General features: G+C 34.2%; 1 protein-coding gene across 22 annotated transcripts in view; it reads left to right on the top strand.

Moving 5' to 3' along the window:
- HDAC9 (histone deacetylase 9) overlaps positions 1-13946 on the top strand; it is a 926898-nt gene that overhangs the window by 288228 nt on the left and 624724 nt on the right. The gene's annotated exons all lie outside the window — the stretch shown is intronic.

Here is a 13946-nt window from a genome sequence, read left to right on the forward strand (position 1 = left end):
ATGGTAAAATTATCATTACTATGGAATTCTGTATTGGATTTTATGATTTGATCAATAATAATTCATTGGTGAAAGAAGGAACAGATTTAGCAGTTTATTTTTTTGGCTATTTCTTCCCATGCGCTCCCATATTTTTTTCTGTCATAAAACTTAAACACCCAGTTGCACTCATTATTTTCCTGTCTTTCTTAGATGAATACTTAGATGTGTGTACTGAAGAGGCTTCAAGCTGGTTTCACATGCCAATTCTGACACTATCATAGGTCAGCATAGTTCCAGTTTCCAGGAATTCCTTTACAACATTTAATTACTGTCACTGATTCCTCTTCTAGATTGTTTTTTCGATGTCGCTCCATGGATATTTTCCCCCCATAGCCATCCCTCTCCTCAGCTTCCTTTCCCCAGGTAGAAATACAGAAGGGTCATGGTAGAGGCACACGTAAGCCATCGAGCAGCATGAATAGCCTTTTGGTCCCTTTTCTCTTCACATTGAAAAACTCATGCTCATATCGAAAATACGATACCCAGCTTATGTTGTCATCTCTCTGGAAAGATAAAGGAAAGATAAAGGCATGAAAAGGAGAGAAAATAACTTTTGAAAGTACAGGACAGATTTTCTAGTGAGAGAGAGAAAAAAACCAAAAAGAAGAAGCTGGAGAAAGAAGTAAGGTAACATTGTTAATAATGTTAGAATATTAGAATATTTATCTTTGAATTTTTAAAAACATTTTTATAGTTGTAGATGGACAGAATGCCTTTATTTCATTTGTTTATTTTTATGCGGTGTTAAGGATCAAAACCAGTGACTCACACATGCTAGGCAATTGCTTTGCCACTGAGCTATATCCCCAACCTGAATTTTTTCTTTTAAGTGCAATTTTGACAATAATTTCCTTTTACCTTAATTTTAGTGCTTGAACAAAAGCTATACTTTGGAACTTTAACTTGTAGCAGTCAAAAGATTAAAAACCAAAAAAACTGAAACAAGCATCGGTGTGGAAGTCAGACTGCTCAGTTTTCTGGGGATGGCTTCCCTACCCTGGTTTCTTGTCGAGTCAACTGCGTTATCTGGCAGGTTTTTTCTATTCTCTGACCAAATTTCTGAGTAAGTTGGTTCCCCTCACTTCCAGGCTTTGTGAGTACTGTCTGCCAGAAGTTATCATAAAAAAGACTACTTTCAGACCATTGCTGGTTATAAATGTATATTTTAAATATAAAAGCAGTACAATTATGGTACATAGGTTTTTAGTCACCAAGGTTTTAAGCTACAGAAAACATTCTTTAAAAATACTGGTAACCTAGAATCTCGTTTCAGTCTACATATCATTAGTTTAAGCATTATATGACTTTTTCATAATTATGCTTATACTGTACACAAAATATTGTCCTACTTTCTCATCCAGACATTTTTAAACAGTATTTTCACTTTTGCTAAAACATTTTTGCATTGAACTCTTTTTGGTTCCTAATTTTGATGTAGCAGCTCTAATCACATTGTATTCAACATTTTTCTTATATCTAAAGTATTGGTTTTTTTGTTTTGGTCTCTTCCTGGTTATTAAAAAATAATATTACCAATGAATATAGCAATGGATTAATATACAAAAAATGTATTGTTTAAAATGATTCAATCTGAGCTAGGTTATCAAATAATCACATAAATCTTTGAGGAAATAAACAGTCTGTTACATGTGTTGAAATTAGTCATATGACTATATAAACTACGTATCTGTGAGCAGTTAAAGGTACATGAGGAACTACAGGACCATCTTGGGTAGGTAGTCTTTCATACAAAGATCTACTGATCTCATTGTGTATAATTCTCCCATAATCCAAGGTCTTTTTTCTCTCTTACATTCTAGATTTCAATTCTTTCTCAGCCTGTTCAAAATTAATCAGCTCTCTTAATTTTCAGATTTTATAGACCTATTTATTGAGTGCTTTGCTCTGTTTCTAGAAAAAGTCTGAGTTCTGTTTGATCATCTGTTCTTCAGAACCAAGAATCATTTCTTTTCTGTCAAAGGAAAGTGTTCTTTGAACATCCCCTGTACTAGCTATCAGTTGTTCACCAGGGACAAAAATGTTACACATTAAAATCTCGTCTACCAATCCTATTCTGAGGCTTCATACTCCTGTAATAAATCTCACGGTGGGGCCACATATATATAAGCAAAGAATCCAAAAATGTCTGAATGACCAAAAAATGTTTGAATAGGAGATTCAAAGTCAGTGCCCAGCCATCTGTGATTGGTCAGTTCATGAAGCAAGATCTCTGACAGAAAACAGGTCCCCTGCTCATACAGTATTTAGCACAGTATGTCTAGGCACTTAATAAATTGCATTGTTTGGATTCTTGAAACTTTGTAGAGCATTTACGAGTTAAATGTTAGAGCACCAGGATGCATCAGTTCCATTGAACGATAGTAAACTGCAAAACTGTTTTTCAGATGTCAATAGGCACTGTGCTCTGGAGACCATTAAGGAAAAGGACGCTGCTCTCCCCAGTTTTTAAAGAAAATCTGATTGTGTTTCCTTCTGTTAGATATATAAATTCCACTGAAATTTTCTTTAAGTCGAGTTAAGATCCTTTAAGATTGGATCATAAATTATTTTTCTGATAGAGATAACGAAGTCATAAGAAGTGTTGTCAAGTCTAACAGAGTGAATTTGAGTTTTGGTCCTGATTGTTGGTGGATGACAACTCATACTTCCATAGTGCTTGTGTCATGGAATTGTTGGAAAAATTAAATGAGATGATGTACATAGAACATTTAGAATCATACTTGGCAAAAAGCACACAATGAATACGAGTTATTATGAGTTTTATAAATGTAAGTCTACAAAGAATGAATTCTGTTAAAATGAGAACATAGTGAAGAATCAGCCTAATGGGTTTCCTTGGTATATTTCCAGATACATGAAAGCAGGTTTTTTTTTTTTTTTTTTTTTTTAATTGTTATACCTATAGGGTAAAGTTCCTGAGATATTGAGGCACTCATTTAAATAAGAATGAATGAATGAATGACTTCCTTACTTGTATCTGTCTGTTGGCCTTTGCTCAGCTACAGCAAAATCAGATACCATATAGTACTTCTACTAGCTTTTTGGCATAAATCTTTTAATTTCCCTCTTAGGAGGTTAGTTCACATAAACAAAGCACTAGAAAAATAAAATAGCTCTCCCTGGTACTGTAAGTTCAGAAAAATAGCCAATTTCTTAATATGGTAGTAATTCCCAGTATGACTAGCTGGGCTGGGACTGAGACCAAGGACCTTGACACTAATGGGCCGTTTGTGAAACTTACACAGCCTGTAGTCATCCTATCGGAATGTCCTTAGAAGCCATTGCCATTGTAAGAGAAAAGAATTGGGAGCCTTTTTCTTTCTTGGAGTGGTTTCTTTAGATTTCTGTATTTTGTGAGTTCTGCCTTTGGGAGCATGGTTTGTGGTTTGGATATTTACCTAAGAGCAAATAGTCCTAATAAACATATAATATTTTCTAAGGCAGCCTCTTGCTGAAATGAATGAAATAGCATATATCCATATCACAGCACTTAAAAAAGCACAGATGCATTTGAAACAAGAGCAACCTATTCCAAATAAAATTCTTCACATAGCAACTTTTTGGAGATAACCAAACCCATTTTTAACCTTCCACATTTTCACTAACTTTATGTACTCCATACAGACGTGATTATCTTATACATGTTTGTGTGCCTTTAGTTTTTGGTGACATTGCTAAAGAATCAGTCCTGGAGTATAGTTGCCTTGCAAAGAATCCAAGGAAATGTTTTCTAGGTTTTGCTGACTATATCTTGGAAGCAAACGAATTATGGTGCAGGGCTGGAGCTTTACCTACTTGTTAATTGGCAGGTTAAACTTTTATGAGTTTCTGGTACCCTGGCGATACATGACTATTAAAATTTGCAGGTGGTTCAAGGGGAGAGAGATGTAAGTTCCTGTGCTAGTAATATATCATAAAAGTGTGTATTTCATGTGCCTGTTGTGAAAATGGAGACTTTAATACTCTTACACAATATAAGCTGATTAAGGAATCTTTATGGATCTCATTAACTATGGGTCTTTTTTCATAGAAATGTGAAAAGCATAATGCTTATAGACAGAATAGAAGAACATAATTAGCCCAGAGGTGCCTCTTTGAAACTGAGTTTAGTTGTACCCTGTACATTCACCTTTCTACTCATGGAAATTGCCCTCTGTATAAGATGTTGCCTCTACCATATGAAATGCTATAAATCTGACATTTTAATTTTCCCTTCAGAAGACAGTGTTTGCTTAATTATACCAACGTTATACTTAAATGTTAGCACATTTCCTCTTTTGAGCCCACCTTTTCATCAGGAAATGTAAAGACATAGACTGTGGCTAGTGATGTGATACCACATAATTAACAAAATTTTGGAAAAAGTGATATGATTGTAGTTCTTTAGAAGCTATGTTTTTCCTATGTTTTACATGTGGTTTTAAGAGGGAAACCACCCCCAAATATTGGCTATCTTAACCATTTCCCCTCAAATCTTAAAAGTAGCTCTGTAATTGGGACTATAGCTGGTTTTTAACCTAGAGAAATCATGAAATAAATTAGTTTTAATTAAGAAAAGGATAAAAAAAAATAGAAAATATTTATTTTTAAGTTTTAGTTCAACCTTTTTTTTTTTTTTTAAATACATTTCTCAGAGGAATTTCTGTTTGTTTTTCCTAGTTTAGAGAACAAACAAATTCCTTCATAATCTAAAATAGTTCTTTTGGAACACTAGATTATGTTGTAGTTTCTTCATGTTTTGGTAAAAGAATAATGTTTTTGTTTGAAGGTACTAAATTCATTTGTACTTGCTGCTGAGAAAGAAAAACAATCTTTTTTCAAATTTCTTTTTTTTTCAGTGCTGGGGATTGAACCCAGGCCCTTGTGCAAGGTGAGCACTCCACCAACTGAGCTATATCCCCAGCCCCTCAAATTTATTCTTCAAAGAAATGATTATTGTCTAACTTTGTCAGGATAAGGAAGCATCAAGGAAGGTGGGATTCATGGGGCAGTAATGGAGAGACTGAAGACAAGATAGATGTATGATGGGGAAGCTGAAAACCCAGACTGCAGAAAGGCATTGGTCAGCATTAGCAATGAAGAAAGAAGTGGTGCTGAGCTGGGTATAGTGATGTAGCCAGTCATCCTAGTGACTGGGGAGGGAGGAGGCTGACCCAGGAGGATTAGAAGTTCAAGGTAAGGTCAGCCTGGGCAACTTGGTCAGACCCTTTATCAAAATAAAAAATAAAAAGAGTTGGAGATATAGTTCTGTGGTTAAATGCCTCTGGGTTCAATCGCCAGTACCTCAAAGAGAAGAAAGAGGGAGAGAGAATGCTGAATGGACATCATTGTTGGGCTTTTAGTTTTGACATCAACTGTAAGAATTTTGTCTGCAAATCTCTGCTGCCAAGAAGCTAGAGAACTTTATTTTGACAAAGAATGTTTTCTAAGCATGACAATGATAAAATATATAAAATGTACACATAGTATACATACATGTTGTATACATAATACACTAAGATACCATGTATATTTTTGTAAGGACTTACAAATTAATTTTATGGTTCTTTTTAAAAATTAATTTTTAAAAATGTCATTTTTTTAGTCGAGTGTAATAGTGCACACCTGTAATTCCAGAAGTTTGGGAGGCTAAGGCAGAAGTAACAAAAATTCATGGACAGCCTCAGCAACTTAGTGAGGCCCTGTCTCAAAATAGAAAATGAAAAGGGCTGGGGATGTGGTTCAGTGGTTAAGTGCCCCTGGGTTCAATCCCTTGTATCACTAAATAAATAAATAAACAAACAAATAAATAAATAATTTTTTTAAAAGTCATTTTTATTTGTGTGACAGAACATACAATAAGTTGACAATAACATAATCCTTTACATATTTGTTCCCCTTACTTTACTTCCTTTTTTAGAAATATATTGTTTCAGACATGGACATGGCGGTACACACTTGTAATCTCAGTGACTTGGGAGGTCGAGGCAGGAGTTCAAAACTATAAGTTCAAAACTAGCCTGGGCAACTTAGACCCTCAAATAAAAAAATAAAAATGAAAATGAAAAATGGGCTAAGGATATAGCTCAGTAGTGGAACACCCATGAGTTCAATCCCCAGTACTTAAAAAAAAGAAAGAAAAAAGAAGGAATATATTACTTCCGGAAAGAAAAACGACAGATTCTTCTGACCTGATAAAATATAAGAGATTGTAAATAGAGGTCTTCATCAAAATTTCTATCTTAACATTTTTTAAGTTTCCAAATGATTTTCTTATCAAACAAATTATCTTAGAAAAGTGGTAACTTTAAGCTTTACAAAGATTCACTATTTTTGCGAGAGTTGGAAGGTGCAAACTTGATTTTATAGGAAAGATGTAAAGAGTTAAAGGAGTGCAGAGAATTATAATCTAGTCAAGGAAGTATCTGGAAATCACAGCCTGCTTTTGGAAATCATTTCTTGCCAAGTGAAAAGCTGCTAAGCTGCTCAGCACAGTAGCAGAGGCATGTCTGTCATATTTGAGAGGTGCTCATAAGCTAATAAGCCAGGACCTCCAGCTTGCTTATTTGTGTATATGTGGAATACTGGTGGGGACTGCACCTTACAGAAAGATGGAAGTCAGTCCACAGGATTTATTGGGGACCTGTTTCCTATATATGTCTTTCACTATGCCTGCCTTGGAAAAAAATTATTTTAAAAATAGCAATGGGGTTGTGTCTTATATACTTTATTTCCTAGAACAAACAAAAAATAGTTCACTGAGAAAACATGAATAAACATGAAAGTCTGAAATATAGATAGTGTGTCAGTCAGAGGAGGAGGCAGAGGCAAGGGTTTCAGAAAAGGAGGGCTTCCCACTCGGTGTGATGGACAGGGGTCCTGATTGCTTGCAGCTGTGTCGACTGGCTTTGGGCTCTGTGCCTAGTGATCATTTGTTTCAGTTAGTCTTATAGGAATCCTGTAATGGAGACAAGGCTACCATCCTGACGGAGGAGGACCTTGATAATGGGCAGCTTGTTGGCCACTGGATCCCTGGCAAGACTGGCATTCACATCTGACTTGGGCTTCCTGTGCTCTTCATTACATGACAGAAAACAAAACAAGTGTTCTCCAAACTGAAAAGTGTATGCCATGTGCCAGGGGGACACATACCTCCAGTTTTCATAATTCAACTGTGAAATAAAAATTGACAAAGTAGAAGAAAAGACAGGTTTCCCAAATGGAAACTCTTCATCTAGTAAAAACTTGAAAAAGTTGAAAAAGAAATTACCCACTTTGTTACACTATTGTTTTAACTTTTTCAAGTTCTCACTTATGACGAGTACTGATAAAAAATACTTTCATAATTTAATTAAAAATTTCATAATGGAGTATTTATTTGAATACCTTAAGAAACTAGTATAGTATGAAACAACTTAAATCACATCAATAACAAATGTCACTCATCTCAAGAGTTTAAAATATGTCCATCTTCAGAATAGCTAAAATAAGATTTAGCTTCAGAAACAAATTGTAAAACTTCTTAGGCAGGAATATATATTGACTAAAGTTCCAATTAAAAGCATTCATTAGTTTTAACCAACTAAATAGGGAAGGTTTCATTGTATTTTGAAAGATCTACAAAATAATAGTATTTAATTTTTTGTAAATATTTCATTTGTGAGTTGCATTTGATATAAGGATATCACAAAAGGTGGGGAGGAGGAAGTGGAGAATTATGAAACTTAATTTGAAGAAAGTGTATAAATACAGTATACTACCAGTTCTGTAGTCTCACTTAAAAAACTGTAAGAAAAAAAGAGCAGAATTTTTGGAAGTTTTGCTTCCAAATAAACCAACCAAGTCTATCTCTGAATTCCTAAGGATTCACCAAGTTAAAAATCTGTGTCCTTGAAAATTTAAAAGTTCTAATGTTAATACTTTTCCTCCATTGTAGGACTAACAGGGCGTAAACTTGAATTTTCACTCTTTATAACTACATTAATAGCTTGAAAATATTGTCACTTTCATTTATGAAAGCGTGTCTTTGTTTATAAAGCATAGGTAACCATATTCTTTACAACATTTGCTTGCTAGGCAAAATCTTTGAAATAAACATGTATATAGAGGAAGAGATAAAGGGTATATTGAAGAGGCTGGATAATCACTAGACTGAATACGTGAACATCTAGGTGATTAAAATAACACCTCATACCTCAGTGCAGAACTAAGGCTGATTTACGTTGCACAAAATGAAGGTATTAGTCACTGGGTTATTGGTTAATAATGATAAACTCTGTGGTAGGTGCTATCAGTGTCTTTGTGTCAAACTAAACATACTTTAATATTTGATACTTCTTTAATATCATCTTAGCTTATTATAAAAAGAAATCTAAGTGAAAGGCTCATAAACTCACTTCAGACCAAGACCACACATGGGAACCTTCAGCTCAAAAGGAAATTGGAAGGCCAGAGGGAAGAAATTACAAGGAAATGAATGATGTTTTAAAACTGAGGTACTATAACTAGAATGCAGCTACTGATATTAAAATACTTAGACATTTAAAAGACATGGTTAATTAACATTTACTTTACCCATGCATTTAAGTGAAAATTTGAAAAGTATTTGGTCTAAGCAGAGCTTTCAGATTTCTTTTGTTAAGGAGCTATTTTACTTCAGTATTTAGTAATGTAGTGAAGAATTTGGCCCTTATATTACATAATGTCCATTAAAGGACAAAAATAAGGAAGAAGCACATTTATGTTTTTAATAGGAGAGATATCTCCTCCTTCCTCACTTCTAGGTTTTTTGACATGGCCAAGAGAAAATTAATTTCAAGTTTAGCTGAGGGAAACAAGTTATTTCAGTCTAATTACAAGGACATACCTTTCACTGTATATTTTATTTACATTTTAAATTATTCAGTAATGTTTTAATCATATTTGCTGCATAAAATGCCTTTTAGATATTTATGACAAGTAAATTATGAGTAAAGGAATGACCCTGAGATACATAGGTTTTTGCATTTGCTATTTCCATTATATTGTCTATTCTTTAGTGAATAAGCACATTATGTAGGCAGACTGTTGAGGATATCAACAGTCACTCCTACATAAAGAAGAACATTGTAAGAAACTTGGAAGAGATTGAGAAAAAAATATAACTTCAATCAAGAAGAACGGCTACGTGTTATTTTTGGAGACTATCCTGGTTGAGTTCGTATTTATTGGAGAAGCAGAGGATAGTTACTTGGATAGTTTCTTTTATCTCAACTTCTTTCTCTCCCCATCCTTACTGTAGAGAATAATCTTATGAGAAACGCTTTACATATGGTCCTAATTCTGTATTTTCTATAGAATCACCTTGCCTCTTTATTCTGTGATCTGCTTCTTCCTTTCCTCCTTGCCTCACTGGTCCTCATCTTTCCCTATGGTTCTCCTATCTTTCCCCTCCTTTTACCTATAAGAAAACTGATACTCAGAGGCTTGAAGCAACTTGAGAGTTTACACAGCTGCTAATTGCTCACATGAAGTGAGAACTCTTAATCTCTTGACTCTAGCAAGAGTCATGCTCTTCCCAATTTTCTGAAGGAGTTACTTCTTAGAACATGATATTGCTAGACTGAGGTGTAGTTCTCAATTACTTGAAGTGTATATGTTTTCTGTTTAAACTACAATATCCATGAGCCGATATTTAGCCAGTTCATATCTGTGTAATTGTATCAGTTTTTAAAATATATTTAAAATATTGAAATATTTCCACACTGGCCAGTAAGTAACCACATCCTCTCCACTGTTCCCTTTTTATTTCAGCAGCCCCTACAAATCTCTCAGGATCCACACCCAGTCAGCGGTGCCTTCACACCTCCGCTTAGTAGCAAAGTGAAGCACTTAGTTCCTGACAGTTGGATGAGGCTTAGTATATCACTTCAGGTTTTCATACTGAGCCACGTTGTCTAACAATTTGTCTTTGGGGGTTTATTTCATTTTTATAATAGTGATGAGGGAGAATTTATTTTCACAAAAATGTGGATTCCAGGCCTCACTTGTCTTCGTCTTCTGTTTCTAAAAATGTGTGTGTGTGTGTGTGTGTGTGTGTGTGTGTGTGTGTGTGTGTGTTTGTGTGTGTGTATAGAAATGTCTGGAAATAAGAAACAAGAAAGTTATTATGTAGTATCAAATTTTTCTAGCACCAGTGTTCACTTTAAGTTTTGCGAAGGTATTCCTTTTAAAGATCACATAAAGATTTAATTCTGGAATAACGCAAAGTATCTGTGTATGTCTTGTGGATTTCAATTATGGAAAATTATTGTTATATCTTTAATATGTTCTTGCTTTTTTTTTCATTTAGTTTGTTAATATGGATAATTGCATTGATTGCTTTTCAAATCTTAAACCACCCATGATTTCTGGGACTAAACCCCACTTGGACATGATGTATTACCTTTTTATATATTATTGGATTTGATTTGCTTAATTTTTATTTAGACTTTTTACATCCATGTTCATGAAGGATATTTCTCTGTCGTTTTCTTGTAGTATCTGAGTTAGGATTTGGTATCAGAGTAATGCCATATAGGACTTGGATAGTATTATCTATGTTTTTCTAGAAGCACTATGTATAATTGATATTTTTTTAAATGTTTGATAGAATAATCAAATGAAGCATTCTAGTTTTCTTTTTATTATTAAAATAAATAATCATTGTAACAGATACAGGGATATTCAGGTTATTTATTTTTTTCTCCAGTGAAATTGATAGTGTTTTTCATGGAATTTGTACATTTCCTTTAAGTCGTCTAATTAATTTGAAAAGGCTGAATTATGTTATTATCTTTGTAATAGATACAGAATCTGTAATGCCACCTTTGTGGTTTTTTTCAAATAACTTTTCAACACTTTAAATGTTTAATTCTCTATCTTTTTGCTTGTATCATTTCTTATGATATATCTACTGTCACTCGTATTTTGTTAGTCTGTATATTATGTGTAACTTTACTCTGAATTTGTTAAATATTTTCTCTTTATTATTTGTTTTGAACAATTTGATTATGATATGTTCTGATATAGTTTTATGTTTTTTGTGCTTGAGATTCACTGGAATTCTTGGATCTGAGGATTTATATATATCATGGAATTAATTCCCTTTAAATCTTTTTCTGTTCTCCTCCCATTGGGCATTCCACTTCTGAATATATTTGAGTGCTTAAAGTTATCCCAGAGTGCATTGATGCCTTTTTGTTATTATATTATCCATTTTCTCTCTATATTACCTTTTGGGTAATTTCTTTCACTATGCCTTCAAGTTTACTAATCTCTTCTTTGGCATTATCTTATCTGTTATTTAGCCCATCCAGTGTATATTTCAACTTACACACTGTAGTTTTCACTTCTAGAATCCCAGTTTTTTGTATCTTTGATATTTCCACTTAAATTTTTAAACAAATGATTACATTTTTAATGACTGTTAATGTCCTTACCTGCTCATTTTAGCATCTGTTTCAATGCTAGATCATTTTAGACTGACTGCTTTTTCTTCTCACTTTGCATCATATTTTCCTGCTTCTTTGAATGCCTGATAATTGTTATTTAATTGAAAATTAGTCACTGCAAACTTTAACTTATTGGTTGCCAGATACTTAGTACTACTATAAGTTTTGCTTTTTTCTGAGGTGCAGTTAAGTTACTGGTGAAGGGGGCGTGTCCTCTTGAGTATTGCTTTTAAGATTTGTTTATTATATCTAGAGAAGTGTTCAACTTTGGACTACTTAACTTCCCAGTACTGAGACAACACCCTGGGTCCCCTAATAAATGCACTTGATTTTAGAACTTTTGTAGTTAGGCTGGTAGGAACAGGTGTCTTCTGGTGTGTGACTGCTCATCGCTGTTACTACCAGATCTTTGGGGTATTTCTTTTCCTGGCCTCATCTAGTTCCCTTACATGTACATGTTAATCTCAACTCTGCCAAATAGTTAAAGGAAACTTCCTGCAGATTTTCAAAGTCCCATTTCTTCCCTCTTCTCTCTGAGACTCTGTGAGGAAAACTCTGCTTCATTCTCCTTAGCATCCTAGCTTTGTCTCCTCCAGTGTGGGAGTCCATCAGGCTCCTCCGAGGCTCCCTGTCCTTGTCCCTGTGCCAGCACAGAAGAGCTCAAGGCAACAACTTTGGACAATTGTGGGGCGGGTTTACCTCCTTTGCTCTCCATTTCTCAAGATTACTATCCTTTATTCTCTCAAGTCCAGAATCTCGAAAACCATTGTTTTGGCTTTTGCTTTGTTTGTTTCACAATTCCAGTTTTTTTCAGTCAAAATTGCCCTTTCAGAAGGGCAAATTCAGTTCTTGTTACTTCCGATAGGTTGAAAGCAGGAGTTCTTTGATATTTGGTATAAAGCTGAAGTGGGAAGACTTTGAGACTGCATCCTGAAGTGTCATCCTTAGAGAGTAAAATTCAGAATAGGTTGTAGTACTTAAGTTTTGTTTAAGTTTTTTTTCTTTTCAGAAAATAAAAACTCATATTAAAAAACAGAAAAAGCATACAAACAAACCAAAAACCTTGTGGACACACATGCATTTAAGATTTTCTTCAATAAGTGAATGAAATGAAATATTCATAGGTAATGTAATAGATTATTCAGGTGATTCCAAAGCTGTGTCTACATATGAGTAATTATCTTTAAGGATGTCTATCAGGCAGCAGTAGAGAAAGAAGATAGGGAGCTTTACACAAAACTGAATTCATCCCATTAATAAGGCTTACTTTGTTGTGTGCCTTTGTCCTTGCAACATTATTAGTGATGGAATTTCATATTTTATTAAATTTATTATGAGAGCTGAAGGATGGTAAGGTTTTGATTTTATTTTAAAAGTCATGACCTGACAAAAGTACAGGAGGATGATCCATCCCGTGTAGATTTCCCTAAAATTTTTGTTGTAGTGTTCAGTGCTCCAGAAGTCTGGAGGAAACTGGGTCTGCACAGGCTCTTTTATCTTACCTATATTTTTTTAAAATATGAATGCTTCACAAATTTGTGTGTCATCCTTACCTAGGGGCCATGCTAGTTTTTTTTTTTTTTTTTTGCGGTGCTGGGGATTGAACCCAAGACCTTGTGCAAGTGAGGCAAGCACTCTACCAACTGAGCTACATCCTCAGCCCCATGCTAATCTTTTCTATCATTCCAATTTTAGTATATGTGCTCCTGAAGTGAGCACATCTTTACCTATTTTTTATTCAGAGATTGATTAATGTAAGATTTTATTGAAGAAACCAATGTTTCTCTTTTTGAGTATCTTTATTTGGGGGATAGTGTATTCTTCCCTATACAACTCATACAATCTGGACAAAAGGCATCTCTGAATGGCCAATTTCTTCCTTTTCTCTATAGTAGACATGCAACTGAATTCTTTCCCCAATACTTAGAAGCAGTATTGGGAGATGGATTTCTTAAAAAAATTTAATAAGTTCCTAATATTATTTCTGTATGACAAGAAAACAGGAATTGATTTGGTCCTTGCCCTCATTGTAATGGCCAATGAGAAAACTACCTTTTTAATGATGATGATGATAATGAATGGGGTTAATTATTGATGTCCAAATAAATATATCTTTCATTTCTTACAACAATTGTGCAAGGTGTCCTTCATTATTCCTATTTTTAAAATGACTCTTAAAGAGTTCAGTAACTGCTTAAGGTGTCACATGGAAGGTGAAGCTCCAGATGAGACCCCAGGGTGTCAAAGTCTGTGCTTTGCCACCTCCAAGGGAGAAGATGAGGTTTTAATTTTTTTTTCTAATAGCGACACTGTTCCTCTCCAGACACGATTCAAAATCTCCAAAGTGGAGAAATGACTCTATTCTATGCACTATTTATTGCTCCTGTTATTATTCAGAGCTTTTATTTAAAAAGGAGAATGATAAATTACACT

This window comes from Sciurus vulgaris (genome assembly GCF_902686455.1).
Source record: "Sciurus vulgaris genome assembly, chromosome: 8".
Lineage (NCBI taxonomy): Eukaryota > Metazoa > Chordata > Mammalia > Rodentia > Sciuridae > Sciurus > Sciurus vulgaris.